Here is a 20,928-nt window from a genome sequence, read left to right as displayed (position 1 = left end):
GCTATCTCCTACGAGTCTTTAACTTATAAATCACTTACTCCTCGTTTCACAACTTCCTGCTCTACAAACTGTGTATAAAAAGCGTCTGACTACTACTCTGTAGGGCGGAGCAATTCTAGGTGGAACTTTTGGCTAGCTTGTACAATTCCTCTGAATCAATTGCCGCTCGTTTCTAAAGTTCCTGCTCTACTGCCTGTTGAATCAAGTAGAGTTGATATCCAGAGCTCAAAATATGCAAGAAAGAGGCACTTTGTCAACCAAGTGGCCGTGATCGTATAGTGGTTAGTACTCTACGTTGTGGTCGCAGCAACCCCGGTTCGAATCCGGGTCACGGCAGCAATGATGAGTTGTGCATGTTTTAAGCTGTTGTAGTTGTAGTGTACTCCAGTCTCATTTCATGTAGTTTGAAACTTGCCAGCTTCAGCCAATTTTTCTAAATGAAGCCCGATGTTTTCCGACGACACCAGTAATTGTACTGGAGTTGTCCACACGTTGTCCACACATTTGCATGAACTGCTGTCGGAACACGGCATTTCCCACAATGCAGCAATGTGTAGGGCTAGTGGCGCAATGGACAACGCGTCTGACTACGGATCAGAAGATTCTAGGTTCGACTCCTGGCTAGCTCGTACGATTCTTTAACTTGTAGGTCACTTGCTCCTCGTTAAACAAGTTATTGCCCTACAAACTGCTCAACTAAGTAAATTTACATCCTTATAGAGACAAATGATGTCGACAAAGGCTTTCAGATTGCGTGGGACAAAAGGTTTGTAGATTTCAGTTATGTTCACTGGCTATCTCCTACGAGTCTTTAACTTATAAATCACTTACTCCTCGTTTCACAACTTCCTGCTCTACAAACTGTGTATAATAAGCGTCTGACTACTACTCTGTAGGGCGGAGCAATTCTAGGTGGAACTTTTGGCTAGCTTGTACAATTCCTCTGAATCAATTGCCGCTCGTTTCTAAAGTTCCTGCTCTACTGCCTGTTGAATCAAGTAGAGTTGATATCCAGAGCTCAAAATATGCAAGAAAGAGGCACTTTGTCAACCAAGTGGCCGTGATCGTATAGTGGTTAGTACTCTGCGTTGTGGTTGCAGCAACCCCGGTTCGAATCCGGGTCACGGCAGCAATGATGAGTTGTGCATGTTTTAAGCTGTTGTAGTTGTAGTGTACTCCAGTCTCATTTCATGTAGTTTGAAACTTGCCAGCTTCAGCCAATTTTTCTAAATGAAGCCCGATGTTTTCCGACGACACCAGTAATTGTACTGGAGTTGTCCACACGTTGTCCACACGTTTTCATGAACTGCTGTCGGAACACGGCATTTCCCACAATGCACCAATGTGTAGGGCTAGTGGCGCAATGGACAACGCGTCTGACTACGGATCAGAAGATTCTAGGTTTGACTCCTGGCTAGCTCGTACGATTCTTTAACTTGTAGGTCACTTGCTCCTCGTTAAACAAGTTCTTGCCCTACAAACTGCTCAACTAAGTAAATTTACATCCTTATAGAGACAAATGATGTCGACAAAGGCTTTCAGATTGCGTGGGACAAAAGGTTTGTAGATTTCAGTTATGTTCACTGGCTATCTCCTACGAGTCTTTAACTTATAAATCACTTACTCCTCGTTTCACAACTTCCTGCTCTACAAACTGTGTATAAAAAGCGTCTGACTACTACTCTGTAGGGCGGAGCAATTCTAGGTGGAACTTTTGGCTAGCTTGTACAATTCCTCTGAATCAATTGCCGCTCGTTTCTAAAGTTCCTGCTCTACTGCCTGTTGAATCAAGTAGAGTTGATATCCAGAGCTCAAAATATGCAAGAAAGAGGCACTTTGTCAACCAAGTGGCCGTGATCGTATAGTGGTTAGTACTCTACGTTGTGGTCGCAGCAACTCCGGGTCACGGCAGCAATGATGAGTTGTGCATGTTTTAAGCTGTTGTAGTTGTAGTGTACTCCAGTCTCATTTCATGTAGTTTGAAACTTGCCAGCTTCAGCCAATTTTTCTAAATGAAGCCCGATGTTTTCCGACGACACCAGTAATTGTACTGGAGTTGTCCACACGTTGTCCACACATTTGCATGAACTGCTGTCGGAACACGGCATTTCCCACAATGCAGCAATGTGTAGGGCTAGTGGCGCAATGGACAACGCGTCTGACTACGGATCAGAAGATTCTAGGTTCGACTCCTGGCTAGCTCGTACGATTCTTTAACTTGTAGGTCACTTGCTCCTCGTTAAACAAGTTCTTGCCCTACAAACTGCTCAACTAAGTAAATTTACATCCTTATAGAGACAAATGATGTCGACAAAGGCTTTCAGATTGCGTGGGACAAAAGGTTTGTAGATTTCAGTTATGTTCACTGGCTATCTCCTACGAGTCTTTAACTTATAAATCACTTACTCCTCGTTTCACAACTTCCTGCTCTACAAACTGTGTATAAAAAGCGTCTGACTACTACTCTGTAGGGCGGAGCAATTCTAGGTGGAACTTTTGGCTAGCTTGTACAATTCCTCTGAATCAATTGCCGCTCGTTTCTAAAGTTCCTGCTCGACTGCCTGTTGAATCAAGTAGAGTTGATATCCAGAGCTCAAAATATGCAAGAAAGAGGCACTTTGTCAACCAAGTGGCCGTGATCGTATAGTGGTTAGTACTCTGCGTTGTGGTCGCAGCAACCCCGGTTCGAATCCGGGTCACGGCAGCAATGATGAGTTGTGCATGTTTTAAGCTGTTGTAGTTGTAGTGTACTCCAGTCTCATTTCATGTATTTTGAAACTTGCCAGCTTCAGCCAATTTTTCTAAATGAAGCCCGATGTTTTCCGACGACACCAGTAATTGTACTGGAGTTGTCCACACGTTGTCCACACATTTGCATGAACTGCTGTCGGAACACGGCATTTCCCACAATGCAGCAATGTGTAGGGCTAGTGGCGCAATGGACAACGCGTCTGACTACGGATCAGAAGATTCTAGGTTCGACTCCTGGCTAGCTCGTACGATTCTTTAACTTGTAGGTCACTTGCTCCTCGTTAAACAAGTTCTTGCCCTACAAACTGCTCAACTAAGTAAATTTACATCCTTATAGAGACAAATGATGTCGACAAAGGCTTTCAGATTGCGTGGGACAAAAGGTTTGTAGATTTCAGTTATGTTCACTGGCTATCTCCTACGAGTCTTTAACTTATAAATCACTTACTCCTCGTTTCACAACTTCCTGCTCTACAAACTGTGTATAAAAAGCGTCTGACTACTACTCTGTAGGGCGGAGCAATTCTAGGTGGAACTTTTGGCTAGCTTGTACAATTCCTCTGAATCAATTGCCGCTCGTTTCTAAAGTTCCTGCTCGACTGCCTGTTGAATCAAGTAGAGTTGATATCCAGAGCTCAAAATATGCAAGAAAGAGGCACTTTGTCAACCAAGTGGCCGTGATTGTATAGTGGTTAGTACTCTGCGTTGTGGTCGCAGCAACCCCGGTTCGAATCCGGGTCACGGCAGCAATGATGAGTTGTGCATGTTTTAAGCTGTTGTAGTTGTAGTGTACTCCAGTCTCATTTCATGTAGTTTGAAACTTGCCAGCTTCAGCCAATTTTTCTAAATGAAGCCCGATGTTTTCCGACGACACCAGTAATTGTACTGGAGTTGTCCACACGTTGTCCACACATTTGCATGAACTGCTGTCGGAACACGGCATTTCCCACAATGCAGCAATGTGTAGGGCTAGTGGCGCAATGGACAACGCGTCTGACTACGGATCAGAAGATTCTAGGTTCGACTCCTGGCTAGCTCGTACGATTCTTTAACTTGTAGGTCACTTGCTCCTCGTTAAACAAGTTCTTGCCCTACAAACTGCTCAACTAAGTAAATTTACATCCTTATAGAGACAAATGATGTCGACAAAGGCTTTCAGATTGCGTGGGACAAAAGGTTTGTAGATTTCAGTTATGTTCACTGGCTATCTCCTACGAGTCTTTAACTTATAAATCACTTACTCCTCGTTTCACAACTTCCTGCTCTACAAACTGTGTATAAAAAGCGTCTGACTACTACTCTGTAGGGCGGAGCAATTCTAGGTGGAACTTTTGGCTAGCTTGTACAATTCCTCTGAATCAATTGCCGCTCGTTTCTAAAGTTCCTGCTCTACTGCCTGTTGAATCAAGTAGAGTTGATATCCAGAGCTCAAAATATGCAAGAAAGAGGCACTTTGTCAACCAAGTGGCCGTGATCGTATAGTGGTTAGTACTCTGCGTTGTGGTCGCAGCAACCCCGGTTCGAATCCGGGTCACGGCAGCAATGATGAGTTGTGCATGTTTTAAGCTGTTGTAGTTGTAGTGTACTCCAGTCTCATTTCATGTAGTTTGAAACTTGCCAGCTTCAGCCAATTTTTCTAAATGAAGCCCGATGTTTTCCGACGACACCAGTAATTGTACTGGAGTTGTCCACACGTTGTCCACACATTTGCATGAACTGCTGTCGGAACACGGCATTTCCCACAATGCAGCAATGTGTAGGGCTAGTGGCGCAATGGACAACGCGTCTGACTACGGATCAGAAGATTCTAGGTTCGACTCCTGGCTAGCTCGTACGATTCTTTAACTTGTAGGTCACTTGCTCCTCGTTAAACAAGTTATTGCCCTACAAACTGCTCAACTAAGTAAATTTACATCCTTATAGAGACAAATGATGTCGACAAAGGCTTTCAGATTGCGTGGGACAAAAGGTTTGTAGATTTCAGTTATGTTCACTGGCTATCTCCTACGAGTCTTTAACTTATAAATCACTTACTCCTCGTTTCACAACTTCCTGCTCTACAAACTGTGTATAAAAAGCGTCTGACTACTACTCTGTAGGGCGGAGCAATTCTAGGTGGAACTTTTGGCTAGCTTGTACAATTCCTCTGAATCAATTGCCGCTCGTTTCTAAAGTTCCTGCTCTACTGCCTGTTGAATCAAGTAGAGTTGATATCCAGAGCTCAAAATATGCAAGAAAGAGGCACTTTGTCAACCAAGTGGCCGTGATCGTATAGTGGTTAGTACTCTGCGTTGTGGTCGCAGCAACCCGGTTCGAATCCGGGTCACGGCAGCAATGATGAGTTGTGCATGTTTTAAGCTGTTGTAGTTGTAGTGTACTCCAGTCTCATTTCATGTAGTTTGAAACTTGCCAGCTTCAGCCAATTTTTCTAAATGAAGCCCGATGTTTTCCGACGACACCAGTAATTGTACTGGAGTTGTCCACACGTTGTCCACACGTTTTCATGAACTGCTGTCGGAACACGGCATTTCCCACAATGCACCAATGTGTAGGGCTAGTGGCGCAATGGACAACGCGTCTGACTACGGATCAGAAGATTCTAGGTTTGACTCCTGGCTAGCTCGTACGATTCTTTAACTTGTAGGTCACTTGCTCCTCGTTAAACAAGTTCTTGCCCTACAAACTGCTCAACTAAGTAAATTTACATCCTTATAGAGACAAATGATGTCGACAAAGGCTTTCAGATTGCGTGGGACAAAAGGTTTGTAGATTTCAGTTATGTTCACTGGCTATCTCCTACGAGTCTTTAACTTATAAATCACTTACTCCTCGTTTCACAACTTCCTGCTCTACAAACTGTGTATAAAAAGCGTCTGACTACTACTCTGTAGGGCGGAGCAATTCTAGGTGGAACTTTTGGCTAGCTTGTACAATTCCTCTGAATCAATTGCCGCTCGTTTCTAAAGTTCCTGCTCTACTGCCTGTTGAATCAAGTAGAGTTGATATCCAGAGCTCAAAATATGCAAGAAAGAGGCACTTTGTCAACCAAGTGGCCGTGATCGTATAGTGGTTAGTACTCTACGTTGTGGTCGCAGCAACTCCGGGTCACGGCAGCAATGATGAGTTGTGCATGTTTTAAGCTGTTGTAGTTGTAGTGTACTCCAGTCTCATTTCATGTAGTTTGAAACTTGCCAGCTTCAGCCAATTTTTCTAAATGAAGCCCGATGTTTTCCGACGACACCAGTAATTGTACTGGAGTTGTCCACACGTTGTCCACACATTTGCATGAACTGCTGTCGGAACACGGCATTTCCCACAATGCAGCAATGTGTAGGGCTAGTGGCGCAATGGACAACGCGTCTGACTACGGATCAGAAGATTCTAGGTTCGACTCCTGGCTAGCTCGTACGATTCTTTAACTTGTAGGTCACTTGCTCCTCGTTAAACAAGTTCTTGCCCTACAAACTGCTCAACTAAGTAAATTTACATCCTTATAGAGACAAATGATGTCGACAAAGGCTTTCAGATTGCGTGGGACAAAAGGTTTGTAGATTTCAGTTATGTTCACTGGCTATCTCCTACGAGTCTTTAACTTATAAATCACTTACTCCTCGTTTCACAACTTCCTGCTCTACAAACTGTGTATAAAAAGCGTCTGACTACTACTCTGTAGGGCGGAGCAATTCTAGGTGGAACTTTTGGCTAGCTTGTACAATTCCTCTGAATCAATTGCCGCTCGTTTCTAAAGTTCCTGCTCGACTGCCTGTTGAATCAAGTAGAGTTGATATCCAGAGCTCAAAATATGCAAGAAAGAGGCACTTTGTCAACCAAGTGGCCGTGATCGTATAGTGGTTAGTACTCTGCGTTGTGGTCGCAGCAACCCCGGTTCGAATCCGGGTCACGGCAGCAATGATGAGTTGTGCATGTTTTAAGCTGTTGTAGTTGTAGTGTACTCCAGTCTCATTTCATGTATTTTGAAACTTGCCAGCTTCAGCCAATTTTTCTAAATGAAGCCCGATGTTTTCCGACGACACCAGTAATTGTACTGGAGTTGTCCACACGTTGTCCACACATTTGCATGAACTGCTGTCGGAACACGGCATTTCCCACAATGCAGCAATGTGTAGGGCTAGTGGCGCAATGGACAACGCGTCTGACTACGGATCAGAAGATTCTAGGTTCGACTCCTGGCTAGCTCGTACGATTCTTTAACTTGTAGGTCACTTGCTCCTCGTTAAACAAGTTCTTGCCCTACAAACTGCTCAACTAAGTAAATTTACATCCTTATAGAGACAAATGATGTCGACAAAGGCTTTCAGATTGCGTGGGACAAAAGGTTTGTAGATTTCAGTTATGTTCACTGGCTATCTCCTACGAGTCTTTAACTTATAAATCACTTACTCCTCGTTTCACAACTTCCTGCTCTACAAACTGTGTATAAAAAGCGTCTGACTACTACTCTGTAGGGCGGAGCAATTCTAGGTGGAACTTTTGGCTAGCTTGTACAATTCCTCTGAATCAATTGCCGCTCGTTTCTAAAGTTCCTGCTCGACTGCCTGTTGAATCAAGTAGAGTTGATATCCAGAGCTCAAAATATGCAAGAAAGAGGCACTTTGTCAACCAAGTGGCCGTGATTGTATAGTGGTTAGTACTCTGCGTTGTGGTCGCAGCAACCCCGGTTCGAATCCGGGTCACGGCAGCAATGATGAGTTGTGCATGTTTTAAGCTGTTGTAGTTGTAGTGTACTCCAGTCTCATTTCATGTAGTTTGAAACTTGCCAGCTTCAGCCAATTTTTCTAAATGAAGCCCGATGTTTTCCGACGACACCAGTAATTGTACTGGAGTTGTCCACACGTTGTCCACACATTTGCATGAACTGCTGTCGGAACACGGCATTTCCCACAATGCAGCAATGTGTAGGGCTAGTGGCGCAATGGACAACGCGTCTGACTACGGATCAGAAGATTCTAGGTTCGACTCCTGGCTAGCTCGTACGATTCTTTAACTTGTAGGTCACTTGCTCCTCGTTAAACAAGTTCTTGCCCTACAAACTGCTCAACTAAGTAAATTTACATCCTTATAGAGACAAATGATGTCGACAAAGGCTTTCAGATTGCGTGGGACAAAAGGTTTGTAGATTTCAGTTATGTTCACTGGCTATCTCCTACGAGTCTTTAACTTATAAATCACTTACTCCTCGTTTCACAACTTCCTGCTCTACAAACTGTGTATAAAAAGCGTCTGACTACTACTCTGTAGGGCGGAGCAATTCTAGGTGGAACTTTTGGCTAGCTTGTACAATTCCTCTGAATCAATTGCCGCTCGTTTCTAAAGTTCCTGCTCTACTGCCTGTTGAATCAAGTAGAGTTGATATCCAGAGCTCAAAATATGCAAGAAAGAGGCACTTTGTCAACCAAGTGGCCGTGATCGTATAGTGGTTAGTACTCTGCGTTGTGGTCGCAGCAACCCCGGTTCGAATCCGGGTCACGGCAGCAATGATGAGTTGTGCATGTTTTAAGCTGTTGTAGTTGTAGTGTACTCCAGTCTCATTTCATGTAGTTTGAAACTTGCCAGCTTCAGCCAATTTTTCTAAATGAAGCCCGATGTTTTCCGACGACACCAGTAATTGTACTGGAGTTGTCCACACGTTGTCCACACATTTGCATGAACTGCTGTCGGAACACGGCATTTCCCACAATGCAGCAATGTGTAGGGCTAGTGGCGCAATGGACAACGCGTCTGACTACGGATCAGAAGATTCTAGGTTCGACTCCTGGCTAGCTCGTACGATTCTTTAACTTGTAGGTCACTTGCTCCTCGTTAAACAAGTTATTGCCCTACAAACTGCTCAACTAAGTAAATTTACATCCTTATAGAGACAAATGATGTCGACAAAGGCTTTCAGATTGCGTGGGACAAAAGGTTTGTAGATTTCAGTTATGTTCACTGGCTATCTCCTACGAGTCTTTAACTTATAAATCACTTACTCCTCGTTTCACAACTTCCTGCTCTACAAACTGTGTATAAAAAGCGTCTGACTACTACTCTGTAGGGCGGAGCAATTCTAGGTGGAACTTTTGGCTAGCTTGTACAATTCCTCTGAATCAATTGCCGCTCGTTTCTAAAGTTCCTGCTCTACTGCCTGTTGAATCAAGTAGAGTTGATATCCAGAGCTCAAAATATGCAAGAAAGAGGCACTTTGTCAACCAAGTGGCCGTGATCGTATAGTGGTTAGTACTCTGCGTTGTGGTCGCAGCAACCCGGTTCGAATCCGGGTCACGGCAGCAATGATGAGTTGTGCATGTTTTAAGCTGTTGTAGTTGTAGTGTACTCCAGTCTCATTTCATGTAGTTTGAAACTTGCCAGCTTCAGCCAATTTTTCTAAATGAAGCCCGATGTTTTCCGACGACACCAGTAATTGTACTGGAGTTGTCCACACGTTGTCCACACGTTTGCATGAACTGCTGTCGGAACACGGCATTTCCCACAATGCACCAATGTGTAGGGCTAGTGGCGCAATGGACAACGCGTCTGACTACGGATCAGAAGATTCTAGGTTCGACTCCTGGCTAGCTCGTACGATTCTTTAACTTGTAGGTCACTTGCTCCTCGTTAAACAAGTTATTGCCCTACAAACTGCTCAACTAAGTAAATTTACATCCTTATAGAGACAAATGATGTCGACAAAGGCTTTCAGATTGCGTGGGACAAAAGGTTTGTAGATTTCAGTTATGTTCACTGGCTATCTCCTACGAGTCTTTAACTTATAAATCACTTACTCCTCGTTTCACAACTTCCTGCTCTACAAACTGTGTATAAAAAGCGTCTGACTACTACTCTGTAGGGCGGAGCAATTCTAGGTGGAACTTTTGGCTAGCTTGTACAATTCCTCTGAATCAATTGCCGCTCGTTTCTAAAGTTCCTGCTCTACTGCCTGTTGAATCAAGTAGAGTTGATATCCAGAGCTCAAAATATGCAAGAAAGAGGCACTTTGTCAACCAAGTGGCCGTGATCGTATAGTGGTTAGTACTCTGCGTTGTGGTCGCAGCAACCCCGGTTCGAATCCGGGTCACGGCAGCAATGATGAGTTGTGCATGTTTTAAGCTGTTGTAGTTGTAGTGTACTCCAGTCTCATTTCATGTAGTTTGAAACTTGCCAGCTTCAGCCAATTTTTCTAAATGAAGCCCGATGTTTTCCGACGACACCAGTAATTGTACTGGAGTTGTCCACACGTTGTCCACACGTTTGCATGAACTGCTGTCGGAACACGGCATTTCCCACAATGCACCAATGTGTAGGGCAAGTGGCGCAATGGACAACGCGTCTGACTACGGATCAGAAGATTCTAGGTTCGACTCCTGGCTAGCTCGTATGATTCTTTAACTTGTAGGTCACTTGCTCCTCGTTAAACAAGTTATTGCCCTACAAACTGCTCAACTAAGTAAATTTACATCCTTATAGAGACAAATGATGTCGACAAAGGCTTTCAGATTGCGTGGGACAAAAGGTTTGTAGATTTCAGTTATGTTCACTGGCTATCTCCTACGAGTCTTTAACTTATGAATCACTTACTCCTCGTTTCACAACTTCCTGCTCTACAAACTGTGTATAAAAAGCGTCTGACTACTACTCTGTAGGGCGGAGCAATTCTAGGTGGAACTTTTGGCTAGCTTGTACAATTCCTCTGAATCAATTGCCGCTCGTTTCTAAAGTTCCTGCTCTACTGCCTGTTGAATCAAGTAGAGTTGATATCCAGAGCTCAAAATATGCAAGAAAGAGGCACTTTGTCAACCAAGTGGCCGTGATCGTATAATGGTTAGTACTCTGCGTTGTGGTCGCAGCAACGCCGGTTCGAATCCGGGTCACGGCAGCAATGATGAATTGTGCATGTTTTAAGCTGTTGTAGTTGTAGTGTACTCCAGTCTCATTTTATATAGTTTGAAACTTGCAAGCTTAAGCCAATTTTTCTAAATGAAGCCCGATGTTTTCATAAAGTTCCTGCTCTACTGCCTGTTGAATCAAGTAGAGTTGATATCCAGAGCTCAAAATATGCAAGAAAGAGGCACTTTGTCAACCAAGTGGCCGTGATCGTATAGTGGTTAGTACTCTGCGTTGTGGTCGCAGCAACCCCGGTTCGAATCCGGGTCACGGCAGCAATGATGAGTTGTGCATGTTTTAAGCTGTTGTAGTTGTAGTGTACTCCAGTCTCATTTCATGTAGTTTGAAACTTGCCAGCTTCAGCCAATTTTTCTAAATGAAGCCCGATGTTTTCCGACGACACCAGTAATTGTACTGGAGTTGTCCACACGTTGTCCACACGTTTGCATGAACTGCTGTCGGAACACGGCATTTCCCACAATGCACCAATGTGTAGGGCAAGTGGCGCAATGGACAACGCGTCTGACTACGGATCAGAAGATTCTAGGTTCGACTCCTGGCTAGCTCATATGATTCTTTAACTTGTAGGTCACTTGCTCCTCGTTAAACAAGTTATTGCCCTACAAACTGCTCAACTAAGTAAATTTACATCCTTATAGAGACAAATGATGTCGACAAAGGCTTTCAGATTGCGTGGGACAAAAGGTTTGTAGATTTCAGTTATGTTCACTGGCTATCTCCTACGAGTCTTTAACTTATAAATCACTTACTCCTCGTTTCACAACTTCCTGCTCTACAAACTGTGTATAAAAAGCGTCTGACTACTACTCTGTAGGGCGGAGCAATTCTAGGTGGAACTTTTGGCTAGCTTGTACAATTCCTCTGAATCAATTGCCGCTCGTTTCTAAAGTTCCTGCTCTACTGCCTGTTGAATCAAGTAGAGTTGATATCCAGAGCTCAAAATATGCAAGAAAGAGGCACTTTGTCAACCAAGTGGCCGTGATCGTATAGTGGTTAGTACTCTGCGTTGTGGTCGCAGCAACCCCGGTTCGAGTCCGGGTCACGGCAGCAATGATGAGTTGTGCATGTTTTAAGCTGTTGTAGTGTACTCCAGTCTCATTTCATGTAGTTTGAAACTTGCCAGCTTCAGCCAATTTTTCTAAATGAAGCCCGATGTTTTCCGACGACACCAGTAATTGTACTGGAGTTGTCCACACGTTGTCCACACGTTTGCATGAACTGCTGTCGGAACACGGCATTTCCCACAATGCACCAATGTGTAGGGCAAGTGGCACAATGGACAACGCGTCTGACTACGGATCAGAAGATTCTAGGTTCGACTCCTGGCTAGCTCGTACGATTCTTTAACTTGTAGGTCACTTGCTCCTCGTTAAACAAGTTATTGCCCTACAAACTGCTCAACTAAGTAAATTTACATCCTTATAGAGACAAATGATGTCGACAAAGGCTTTCAGATTGCGTGGGACAAAAGGTTTGTAGATTTCAGTTATGTTCACTGGCTATCTCCTACGAGTCTTTAACTTATAAATCACTTACTCCTCGTTTCACAACTTCCTGCTCTACAAACTGTGTATAAAAAGCGTCTGACTACTACTCTGTAGGGCGGAGCAATTCTAGGTGGAACTTTTGGCTAGCTTGTACAATTCCTCTGAATCAATTGCCGCTCGTTTCTAAAGTTCCTGCTCTACTGCCTGTTGAATCAAGTAGAGTTGATATCCAGAGCTCAAAATATGCAAGAAAGAGGCACTTTGTCAACCAAGTGGCCGTGATCGTATAATGGTTAGTACTCTGCGTTGTGGTCGCAGCAACGCCGGTTCGAATCCGGGTCACGGCAGCAATGATGAGTTGTGCATGTTTTAAGCTGTTGTAGTTGTAGTGTACACCAGTCTCATTTCATGTAGTTTGAAACTTGCCAGCTTAAGCCAATTTTTCTAAATGAAGCCCGATGTTTTCATAAAGTTCCTGCTCTACTGCCTGTTGAATCAAGTAGAGTTGATATCCAGAGCTCAAAATATGCAAGAAAGAGGCACTTTGTCAACCAAGTGGCCGTGATCGTATAGTGGTTAGTACTCTGCGTTGTGGTCGCAGCAACCCCGGTTTGAATCCGGGTCACGGCAGCAATGATGAGTTGTGCATGTTTTAAGCTGTTGTAGTTGTAGTGTACTCCAGTCTCATTTCATGTAGTTTGAAACTTGCCAGCTTCAGCCAATTTTTCTAAATGAAGCCCGATGTTTTCCGACGACACCAGTAATTGTACTGGAGTTGTCCACACGTTGTCCACACGTTTGCATGAACTGCTGTCGGAACACGGCATTTCCCACAATGCACCAATGTGTAGGGCTAGTGGCGCAATGGACAACGCGTCTGACTACGGATCAGAAGATTCTAGGTTCGACTCCTGGCTAGCTCGTACGATTCTTTAACTTGTAGGTCACTTGCTCCTCGTTAAACAAGTTATTGCCCTACAAACTGCTCAACTAAGTAAATTTACATCCTTATAGAGACAAATGATGTCGACAAAGGCTTTCAGATTGCGTGGGACAAAAGGTTTGTAGATTTCAGTTATGTTCACTGGCTATCTCCTACGAGTCTTTAACTTATAAATCACTTACTCCTCGTTTCACAACTTCCTGCTCTACAAACTGTGTATAAAAAGCGTCTGACTACTACTCTGTAGGGCGGAGCAATTCTAGGTGGAACTTTTGGCTAGCTTGTACAATTCCTCTGAATCAATTGCCGCTCGTTTCTAAAGTTCCTGCTCTACTGCCTGTTGAATCAAGTAGAGTTGATATCCAGAGCTCAAAATATGCAAGAAAGAGGCACTTTGTCAACCAAGTGGCCGTGATCGTATAGTGGTTAGTACTCTGCGTTGTGGTCGCAGCAACCCCGGTTCGAGTCCGGGTCACGGCAGCAATGATGAGTTGTGCATGTTTTAAGCTGTTGTAGTTGTAGTGTACTCCAGTCTCATTTTATATAGTTTGAAACTTGCAAGCTTAAGCCAATTTTTCTAAATGAAGCCCGATGTTTTCATAAAGTTCCTGCTCTACTGCCTGTTGAATCAAGTAGAGTTGATATCCAGAGCTCAAAATATGCAAGAAAGAGGCACTTTGTCAACCAAGCGGCCGTGATCGTATAGTGGTTAGTACTCTGCGTTGTGGTCGCAGCAACCCCGGTTCGAGTCCGGGTCACGGCAGCAATGATGAGTTGTGCATGTTTTAAGCTGTTGTAGTTGTAGTGTACTCCAGTCTCATTTCATGTAGTTTGAAACTTGCCAGCTTCAGCCAATTTTTCTAAATGAAGCCCGATGTTTTCCGACGACACCAGTAATTGTACTGGAGTTGTCCACACGTTGTCCACACGTTTGCATGAACTGCTGTCGGAACACGGCATTTCCCACAATGCACCAATGTGTAGGGCAAGTGGCGCAATGGACAACGCGTCTGACTACGGATCAGAAGATTCTAGGTTCGACTCCTGGCTAGCTCGTACGATTCTTTAACTTGTAGGTCACTTGCTCCTCGTTAAACAAGTTATTGCCCTACAAACTGCTCAACTAAGTAAATTTACATCCTTATAGAGACAAATGATGTCGACAAAGGCTTTCAGATTGCGTGGGACAAAAGGTTTGTAGATTTCAGTTATGTTCACTGGCTATCTCCTACGAGTCTTTAACTTATAAATCACTTACTCCTCGTTTCACAACTTCCTGCTCTACAAACTGTGTATAAAAAGCGTCTGACTACTACTCTGTAGGGCGGAGCAATTCTAGGTGGAACTTTTGGCTAGCTTGTACAATTCCTCTGAATCAATTGCCGCTCGTTTCTAAAGTTCCTGCTCTACTGCCTGTTGAATCAAGTAGAGTTGATATCCAGAGCTCAAAATATGCAAGAAAGAGGCACTTTGTCAACCAAGTGGCCGTGATCGTATAGTGGTTAGTACTCTGCGTTGTGGTCGCAGCAACCCCGGTTCGAGTCCGGGTCACGGCAGCAATGATGAGTTGTGCATGTTTTAAGCTGTTGTAGTGTACTCCAGTCTCATTTTATATAGTTTGAAACTTGCAAGCTTAAGCCAATTTTTCTAAATGAAGCCCGATGTTTTCATAAAGTTCCTGCTCTACTGCCTGTTGAATCAAGTAGAGTTGATATCCAGAGCTCAAAATATGCAAGAAAGAGGCACTTTGTCAACCAAGCGGCCGTGATCGTATAGTGGTTAGTACTCTGCGTTGTGGTCGCAGCAACCCCGGTTCGAGTCCTGGTCACGGCAGCAATGATGAGTTGTGCATGTTTTAAGCTGTTGTAGTTGTAGTGTACTCCAGTCTCATTTCATGTAGTTTGAAACTTGCCAGCTTCAGCCAATTTTTCTAAATGAAGCCCGATGTTTTCCGACGACACCAGTAATTGTACTGGAGTTGTCCACACGTTGTCCACACGTTTGCATGAACTGCTGTCGGAACACGGCATTTCCCACAATGCACCAATGTGTAGGGCTAGTGGCGCAATGGACAACGCGTCTGACTATGGATCAGAAGATTCTAGGTTCGACTCCTGGCTAGCTCGTACGATTCTTTAACTTGTAGGTCACTTGCTCCTCGTTAAACAAGTTATTGCCCTACAAACTGCTCAACTAAGTAAATTTACATCCTTATAGAGACAAATGATGTCGACAAAGGCTTTCAGATTGCGTGGGACAAAAGGTTTGTAGATTTCAGTTATGTTCACTGGCTATCTCCTACGAGTCTTTAACTTATAAATCACTTACTCCTCGTTTCACAACTTCCTGCTCTACAAACTGTGTATAAAAAGCGTCTGACTACTACTCTGTAGGGCGGAGCAATTCTAGGTGGAACTTTTGGCTAGCTTGTACAAGTCCTCTGAATCAATTGCCGCTCGTTTCTAAAGTTCCTGCTCTACTGCCTGTTGAATCAAGTAGAGTTGATATCCAGAGCTCAAAATATGCAAGAAAGAGGCACTTTGTCAACCAAGTGGCCGTGATCGTATAATGGTTAGTACTCTGCGTTGTGGTCGCAGCAACGCCGGTTCGAATCCGGGTCACGGCAGCAATGATGAGTTGTGCATGTTTTAAGCTGTTGTAGTTGTAGTGTACTCCAGTCTCATTTCATGTAGTTTGAAACTTGCCAGCTTAAGCCAATTTTTCTAAATGAAGCCCGATGTTTTCATAAAGTTCCTGCTCTACTGCCTGTTGAATCAAGTAGAGTTGATATCCAGAGCTCAAAATATGCAAGAAAGAGGCACTTTGTCAACCAAGTGGCCGTGATCGTATAGTGGTTAGTACTCTGCGTTGTGGTCGCAGCAACCCCGGTTTGAATCCGGGTCACGGCAGCAATGATGAGTTGTTTGATGTTTTAAGCTGTTGTAGTTGTAGTGTACTCCAGTCTCATTTCATGTAGTTTGAAACATGCCAGCTTCAGCCAATTTTTCTAAATGAAGCCCGATGTTTTCCGACGACACCAGTAATTGTACTGGAGTTGTCCACACGTTGTCCACACGTTTGCATGAACTGCTGTCGGAACACGGCATTTCCCACAATGCACCAATGTGTAGGGCTAGTGGCGCAATGGACAACGCTTCTGACTACGGATCAGAAGATTCTAGGTTCCACTCCTGGCTAGCTCGTACCATTCTTTAACTTGTAGGTCACTTGCTCCTCGTTAAACAAGTTATTGCCCTACAAACTGCTCAACTAAGTAAATTTACATCCTTATAGAGACAAATGATGTCGACAAAGGCTTTCAGATTGCGTGGGACAAAAGGTTTGTAGATTTCAGTTATGTTCACTGGCTATCTCCTACGAGTCTTTAACTTATAAATCACTTACTCCTCGTTTCACAACTTCCTGCTCTACAAACTGTGTATAAAAAGCGTCTGACTACTACTCTGTAGGGCGGAGCAATTCTAGGTGGAACTTTTGGCTAGCTTGTACAATTCCTCTGAATCAATTGCCGCTCGTTTCTAAAGTTCCTGCTCTACTGCCTGTTGAATCAAGTAGAGTTGATATCCAGAGCTCAAAATATGCAAGAAAGAGGCACTTTGTCAACCAAGTGGCCGTGATCGTATAGTGGTTAGTACTCTGCGTTGTGGTCGCAGCAACCCCGGTTAGAATCCGGGTCACGGCAGCAATGATGAGTTGTGCATGTTTTAAGCTGTTGTAGTGTACTCCAGTCTCATTTCATGTAGTTTGAAACTTGCCAGCTTCAGCCAATTTTTCTAAATGAAGCCCGATGTTTTCCGACGACACCAGTAATTGTACTGGAGTTGTCCACACGTTGTCCACACGTTTGCATGAACTGCTGTCGGAACACGGCATTTCCCACAATGCACCAATGTGTAGGGCTAGTGGCGCAATGGACAACGTGTCTGACTACGGATCAGAAGATTCTAGGTTCGACTCCTGGCTAGCTCGTATGATTCTTTAACTTGTAGGTCACTTGCTCCTTGTTAAACAAGTTATTTCCCTACAAACTGCTCAACTAAGTAAATTTACATCCTTATAGAGACAAATGATGTCGACAAAGGCTTTCAGATTGCGTGGGACAAAAGGTTTGTAGATTTCAGTTATGTTCACTGGCTATCTCCTACGAGTCTTTAACTTATAAATCACTTACTTCTCGTTTCACAACTTCCTGCTCTACAAACTGTGTATAAAAAGCGTCTGACTACTACTCTGTAGGGCGGAGCAATTCTAGGTGGAACTTTTGGCTAGCTTGTACAATTCCTCTGAATCAATTGCCGCTCGTTTCTAAAGTTCCTGCTCTACTGCCTGTTGAATCAAGTAGAGTTGATATCCAGAGCTCAAAATATGCAAGAAAGAGGCACTTTGTCAACCAAGTGGCCGTGATCGTATAGTGGTTAGTACTCTGCGTTGTGGTCGCGGCAACCCCGGTTCGAATCCGGGTCACGGCAGCAATGATGAGTTGTGAATGTTTTAAGCTGTTGTAGTGTACTCCAGTCTCATTTCATGTTGTTTGAAACTTGCCAGCTTAAGCCAATTTTTCTAAATGAAGCCCGATGTTTTCATAAAGTTCCTGCTCTACTGCCTATTGAATCAAGTAGAGTTGATATCCAGAGCTCAAAATATGCAAGAAAGAGGCACTTTGTCAACCAAGTGGCCGTGATCGTATAGTGGTTAGTACTCTGCGTTGTGGTTGCAGCAACCCCGGTTCGAATCCGGGTCACGGCAGCAATGATGAGTTGTGCATGTTATAAGCTGTTGTAGTTGTAGTGTACTCCAGTCTCATTTCATGTAGTTTGAAACTTGCCAGCTTAAGCCAATTTTTCTAAATGAAGCCCGATGTTTTCATAAAGTTCCTGCTCTACTGCCTGTTGAATCAAGTAGAGTTGATATCCAGAGCTCAAAATATGCAAGAAAGAGGCACTTTGTCAACCAAGTGGCCGTGATCGTATAGTGGTTAGTACTCTGCGTTGTGGTCGCAGCAACCCCGGTTCGAATCCGGGTCACGGCAGCAATGATGAGTTGTGCATGTTTTAAGCTGTTGTAGTTGTAGTGTACTCCAGTCTCATTTCATGTAGTTTGAAACTTGCCAGCTTCAGCCAATTTTTCTAAATGAAGCCCGATGTTTTCCGACGACATCAGTAATTGTACTGGAGTTGTCCACACGTTGTCCACACGTTTGCATGAACTGCTGTCGGAACACGGCATTTCCCACAATGCACCAATGTGTAGGGCTAGTGGCGCAATGGACAACGTGTCTGACTACGGATCAGAAGATTCTAGGTTCGACTCCTGGCTAGCTCGTACGATTCTTTAACTTGTAGGTCACTTGCTCCTCGTTAAACAAGTTATTGCCCTACAAACTGCTCAACTAAGTAAATTTACATCCTTATAGAGACAAATGATGTCGACAAAGGCTTTCAGATTGCGTGGGACAAAAGGTTTGTAGATTTCAGTTATGTTCACTGGCTATCTCCTACGAGTCTTTAACTTATAAATCACTTACTTCTCGTTTCACAACTTCCTGCTCTACAAACTGTATAAAAAGCGTCTGACTACTACTCTGTAGGGCGGAGCAATTCTAGGTGGAACTTTTGGCTAGCTTGTACAATTCCTCTGAATCAATTGCCGCTCGTTTCTAAAGTTCCTGCTGTACTGCCTGTTGAATCAAGTAGAGTTGATATCCAGAGCTCAAAATATGCAAGAAAGAGGCACTTTGTCAACCAAGTGGCCGTGATCGTATAGTGGTTAGTACTCTGCGTTGTGGTCGCAGCAACCCCGGTTAGAATCCGGGTCACGGCAGCAATGATGAGTTGTGCATGTTTTAAGCTGTTGTAGTGTACTCCAGTCTCATTTCATGTTGTTTGAAACTTGCCAGCTTAAGCCAATTTTTCTAAATGAAGCCCGATGTTTTCATAAAGTTCCTGCTCTACTGCCTATTGAATCAAGTAGAGTTGATATCCAGAGCTCAAAATATGCAAGAAAGAGGCACTTTGTCAACCAAGTGGCCGTGATCGTATAGTGGTTAGTACTCTGCGTTGTGGTTGCAGCAACCCCGGTTCGAATCCGGGTCACGGCAGCAATGATGAGTTGTGCATGTTATAAGCTGTTGTAGTTGTAGTGTACTCCAGTCTCATTTCATGTAGTTTGAAACTTGCCAGCTTAAGCCAATTTTTCTAAATGAAGCCCGATGTTTTCATAAAGTTCCTGCTCTACTGCCTGTTGAATCAAGTAGAGTTGATATCCAGAGCTCAAAATATGCAAGAAAGAGGCACTTTGTCAACCAAGTGGCCGTGATCGTATAGTGGTTAGTACTCTGCGTTGTGGTTGCAGCAACCCAGGTTCGAATCCGGGTCACGGCAGCAATGATGAGTTGTGCATGTTTTAAGCTGTTGTAGTTGTAGTGTACTCCAGTCTCATTTCATGTAGTTTGAAACTTGCCAGCTTCAGCCAATTTTTCTAAATGAAGCCCGATGTTTTCCGACGACACCAGTAATTGTACTGGAGTTGTCCACACGTTGTCCACACGTTTGCATGAACTGCTGTCGGAACACGGCATTTCCCACAATGCACCTATGTGTAGGGCTAGTGGCGCAATGGACAACGTGTCTGACTACGGATCAGAAGATTCTAGGTTCGACTCCTGGCTAGCTCGTACGATTCTTTAACTTGTAGGTCACTTGCTCCTCGTTAAACAAGTTATTGCCCTACAAACTGCTCAACTAAGTAAATTTACATCCTTATAGAGACAAATGATGTCGACAAAGGCTTTCAGATTGCGTGGGACAAAAGGTTTGTAGATTTCAGTTATGTTCACTGGCTATCTCCTACGAGTCTTTAACTTATAAATCACTTACTTCTCGTTTCACAACTTCCTGCTCTACAAACTGTGTATAAAAAGCGTCTGACTACTACTCTGTAGGGCGGAGCAATTCTAGGTGGAACTTTTGGCTAGCTTGTACAATTCCTCTGAATCAATTGCCGCTCGTTTCTAAAGTTCCTGCTCTACTGCCTGTTGAATCAAGTAGAGTTGATATCCAGAGCTCAAAATATGCAAGAAAGAGGCACTTTGTCAACCAAGTGGCCGTGATCGTATAGTGGTTAGTACTCTGCGTTGTGGTCGCAGCAACCCCGGTTCGAATCCGGGTCACGGCAGCAATGATGAGTTGTGCATGTTTTAAGCTGTTGTAGTTGTAGTGTACTCCAGTCTCATTTTATATAGTTTGAAACTTGCAAGCTTAAGCCAATTTTTCTAAATGAAGCCCGATGTTTTCATAAAGTTCCTGCTCTACTGCCTGTTGAATCAAGTAGAGTTGATATCCAGAGCTCAAAATATGCAAGAAAGAGGCACTTTGTCAACCAAGCGGCCGTGATCGTATAGTGGTTAGTACTCTGCGTTGTGGTCGCAGCAACCCCGGTTCGAGTCCGGGTCACGGCAGCAATGATGAGTTGTGCATGTTTTAAGCTGTTGTAGTTGTAGTGTACTCCAGTCTCATTTCATGTAGTTTGAAACTTGCCAGCTTCAGCCAATTTTTCTAAATGAAGCCCGATGTTTTCCGACGACACCAGTAATTGTACTGGAGTTGTCCACACGTTGTCCACACGTTTGCATGAACTGCTGTCGGAACACGGCATTTCCCACAATGCACCAATGTGTAGGGCTAGTGGTGCAATGGACAACGCGTCTGACTACGAATCAGAAGATTCTAGGTTCGACTCCTGGCTAGCTCGTACGATTCTTTAACTTGTAGGTCACTTGCTCCTCGTTAAACAAGTTATTGCCCTACAAACTGCTCAACTAAGTAAATT

General features: G+C 43.9%; 1 protein-coding gene and 40 non-coding genes across 41 annotated transcripts in view; 40 read left to right on the top strand and 1 right to left on the bottom strand.

Annotated features, from left to right (window-relative positions):
- cfap54 (cilia and flagella associated 54) overlaps positions 1 to 20,928 on the bottom strand; it is a 122,804-nt gene that overhangs the window by 62,280 nt on the left and 39,596 nt on the right. The window lies entirely within an intron of this gene.
- trnar-acg (transfer RNA arginine (anticodon ACG)) lies at positions 557 to 629 on the top strand. Its single transcript has one exon. It is a non-coding gene; the product is annotated as a tRNA-Arg (tRNA).
- Positions 1,058 to 1,129, top strand: trnah-gug (transfer RNA histidin (anticodon GUG)). Its single transcript has one exon. It is a non-coding gene; the product is annotated as a tRNA-His (tRNA).
- trnar-acg (transfer RNA arginine (anticodon ACG)) lies at positions 1,350 to 1,422 on the top strand. Its single transcript has one exon. It is a non-coding gene; the product is annotated as a tRNA-Arg (tRNA).
- trnar-acg (transfer RNA arginine (anticodon ACG)) lies at positions 2,132 to 2,204 on the top strand. The gene has a single exon. It is a non-coding gene; the product is annotated as a tRNA-Arg (tRNA).
- trnah-gug (transfer RNA histidin (anticodon GUG)) lies at positions 2,633 to 2,704 on the top strand. Its single transcript has one exon. It is a non-coding gene; the product is annotated as a tRNA-His (tRNA).
- trnar-acg (transfer RNA arginine (anticodon ACG)) lies at positions 2,925 to 2,997 on the top strand. The gene has a single exon. It is a non-coding gene; the product is annotated as a tRNA-Arg (tRNA).
- On the top strand, positions 3,426 to 3,497 carry trnah-gug (transfer RNA histidin (anticodon GUG)). The gene has a single exon. It is a non-coding gene; the product is annotated as a tRNA-His (tRNA).
- On the top strand, positions 3,718 to 3,790 carry trnar-acg (transfer RNA arginine (anticodon ACG)). The gene has a single exon. It is a non-coding gene; the product is annotated as a tRNA-Arg (tRNA).
- trnah-gug (transfer RNA histidin (anticodon GUG)) lies at positions 4,219 to 4,290 on the top strand. Its single transcript has one exon. It is a non-coding gene; the product is annotated as a tRNA-His (tRNA).
- On the top strand, positions 4,511 to 4,583 carry trnar-acg (transfer RNA arginine (anticodon ACG)). Its single transcript has one exon. It is a non-coding gene; the product is annotated as a tRNA-Arg (tRNA).
- On the top strand, positions 5,303 to 5,375 carry trnar-acg (transfer RNA arginine (anticodon ACG)). Its single transcript has one exon. It is a non-coding gene; the product is annotated as a tRNA-Arg (tRNA).
- On the top strand, positions 6,085 to 6,157 carry trnar-acg (transfer RNA arginine (anticodon ACG)). Its single transcript has one exon. It is a non-coding gene; the product is annotated as a tRNA-Arg (tRNA).
- trnah-gug (transfer RNA histidin (anticodon GUG)) lies at positions 6,586 to 6,657 on the top strand. Its single transcript has one exon. It is a non-coding gene; the product is annotated as a tRNA-His (tRNA).
- trnar-acg (transfer RNA arginine (anticodon ACG)) lies at positions 6,878 to 6,950 on the top strand. The gene has a single exon. It is a non-coding gene; the product is annotated as a tRNA-Arg (tRNA).
- trnah-gug (transfer RNA histidin (anticodon GUG)) lies at positions 7,379 to 7,450 on the top strand. The gene has a single exon. It is a non-coding gene; the product is annotated as a tRNA-His (tRNA).
- Positions 7,671 to 7,743, top strand: trnar-acg (transfer RNA arginine (anticodon ACG)). Its single transcript has one exon. It is a non-coding gene; the product is annotated as a tRNA-Arg (tRNA).
- On the top strand, positions 8,172 to 8,243 carry trnah-gug (transfer RNA histidin (anticodon GUG)). Its single transcript has one exon. It is a non-coding gene; the product is annotated as a tRNA-His (tRNA).
- Positions 8,464 to 8,536, top strand: trnar-acg (transfer RNA arginine (anticodon ACG)). Its single transcript has one exon. It is a non-coding gene; the product is annotated as a tRNA-Arg (tRNA).
- On the top strand, positions 9,256 to 9,328 carry trnar-acg (transfer RNA arginine (anticodon ACG)). The gene has a single exon. It is a non-coding gene; the product is annotated as a tRNA-Arg (tRNA).
- On the top strand, positions 9,757 to 9,828 carry trnah-gug (transfer RNA histidin (anticodon GUG)). The gene has a single exon. It is a non-coding gene; the product is annotated as a tRNA-His (tRNA).
- trnah-gug (transfer RNA histidin (anticodon GUG)) lies at positions 10,833 to 10,904 on the top strand. The gene has a single exon. It is a non-coding gene; the product is annotated as a tRNA-His (tRNA).
- Positions 11,125 to 11,197, top strand: trnar-acg (transfer RNA arginine (anticodon ACG)). The gene has a single exon. It is a non-coding gene; the product is annotated as a tRNA-Arg (tRNA).
- On the top strand, positions 11,626 to 11,697 carry trnah-gug (transfer RNA histidin (anticodon GUG)). Its single transcript has one exon. It is a non-coding gene; the product is annotated as a tRNA-His (tRNA).
- Positions 12,696 to 12,767, top strand: trnah-gug (transfer RNA histidin (anticodon GUG)). The gene has a single exon. It is a non-coding gene; the product is annotated as a tRNA-His (tRNA).
- Positions 12,988 to 13,060, top strand: trnar-acg (transfer RNA arginine (anticodon ACG)). Its single transcript has one exon. It is a non-coding gene; the product is annotated as a tRNA-Arg (tRNA).
- Positions 13,489 to 13,560, top strand: trnah-gug (transfer RNA histidin (anticodon GUG)). The gene has a single exon. It is a non-coding gene; the product is annotated as a tRNA-His (tRNA).
- Positions 13,772 to 13,843, top strand: trnah-gug (transfer RNA histidin (anticodon GUG)). Its single transcript has one exon. It is a non-coding gene; the product is annotated as a tRNA-His (tRNA).
- On the top strand, positions 14,565 to 14,636 carry trnah-gug (transfer RNA histidin (anticodon GUG)). Its single transcript has one exon. It is a non-coding gene; the product is annotated as a tRNA-His (tRNA).
- Positions 15,134 to 15,206, top strand: trnah-aug (transfer RNA histidin (anticodon AUG)). The gene has a single exon. It is a non-coding gene; the product is annotated as a tRNA-His (tRNA).
- Positions 15,918 to 15,989, top strand: trnah-gug (transfer RNA histidin (anticodon GUG)). Its single transcript has one exon. It is a non-coding gene; the product is annotated as a tRNA-His (tRNA).
- On the top strand, positions 16,998 to 17,070 carry trnar-acg (transfer RNA arginine (anticodon ACG)). The gene has a single exon. It is a non-coding gene; the product is annotated as a tRNA-Arg (tRNA).
- Positions 17,499 to 17,570, top strand: trnah-gug (transfer RNA histidin (anticodon GUG)). The gene has a single exon. It is a non-coding gene; the product is annotated as a tRNA-His (tRNA).
- trnah-gug (transfer RNA histidin (anticodon GUG)) lies at positions 17,776 to 17,847 on the top strand. Its single transcript has one exon. It is a non-coding gene; the product is annotated as a tRNA-His (tRNA).
- On the top strand, positions 18,059 to 18,130 carry trnah-gug (transfer RNA histidin (anticodon GUG)). Its single transcript has one exon. It is a non-coding gene; the product is annotated as a tRNA-His (tRNA).
- Positions 18,351 to 18,423, top strand: trnar-acg (transfer RNA arginine (anticodon ACG)). The gene has a single exon. It is a non-coding gene; the product is annotated as a tRNA-Arg (tRNA).
- Positions 19,127 to 19,198, top strand: trnah-gug (transfer RNA histidin (anticodon GUG)). The gene has a single exon. It is a non-coding gene; the product is annotated as a tRNA-His (tRNA).
- trnar-acg (transfer RNA arginine (anticodon ACG)) lies at positions 19,702 to 19,774 on the top strand. The gene has a single exon. It is a non-coding gene; the product is annotated as a tRNA-Arg (tRNA).
- trnah-gug (transfer RNA histidin (anticodon GUG)) lies at positions 20,203 to 20,274 on the top strand. Its single transcript has one exon. It is a non-coding gene; the product is annotated as a tRNA-His (tRNA).
- trnah-gug (transfer RNA histidin (anticodon GUG)) lies at positions 20,486 to 20,557 on the top strand. The gene has a single exon. It is a non-coding gene; the product is annotated as a tRNA-His (tRNA).
- Positions 20,778 to 20,850, top strand: trnar-acg (transfer RNA arginine (anticodon ACG)). The gene has a single exon. It is a non-coding gene; the product is annotated as a tRNA-Arg (tRNA).

The sequence above is a fragment of the Anarhichas minor genome, unplaced genomic scaffold, assembly GCF_050575085.1.
Source record: "Anarhichas minor isolate MPS153535 unplaced genomic scaffold, ASM5057508v1 ptg000027l, whole genome shotgun sequence".
Classification (NCBI taxonomy): Eukaryota; Metazoa; Chordata; class Actinopteri; order Perciformes; family Anarhichadidae; genus Anarhichas; species Anarhichas minor.
Note: the sequence above shows the minus strand (reverse complement) of the source record. Positions and strands in the feature narration are given on the sequence as shown.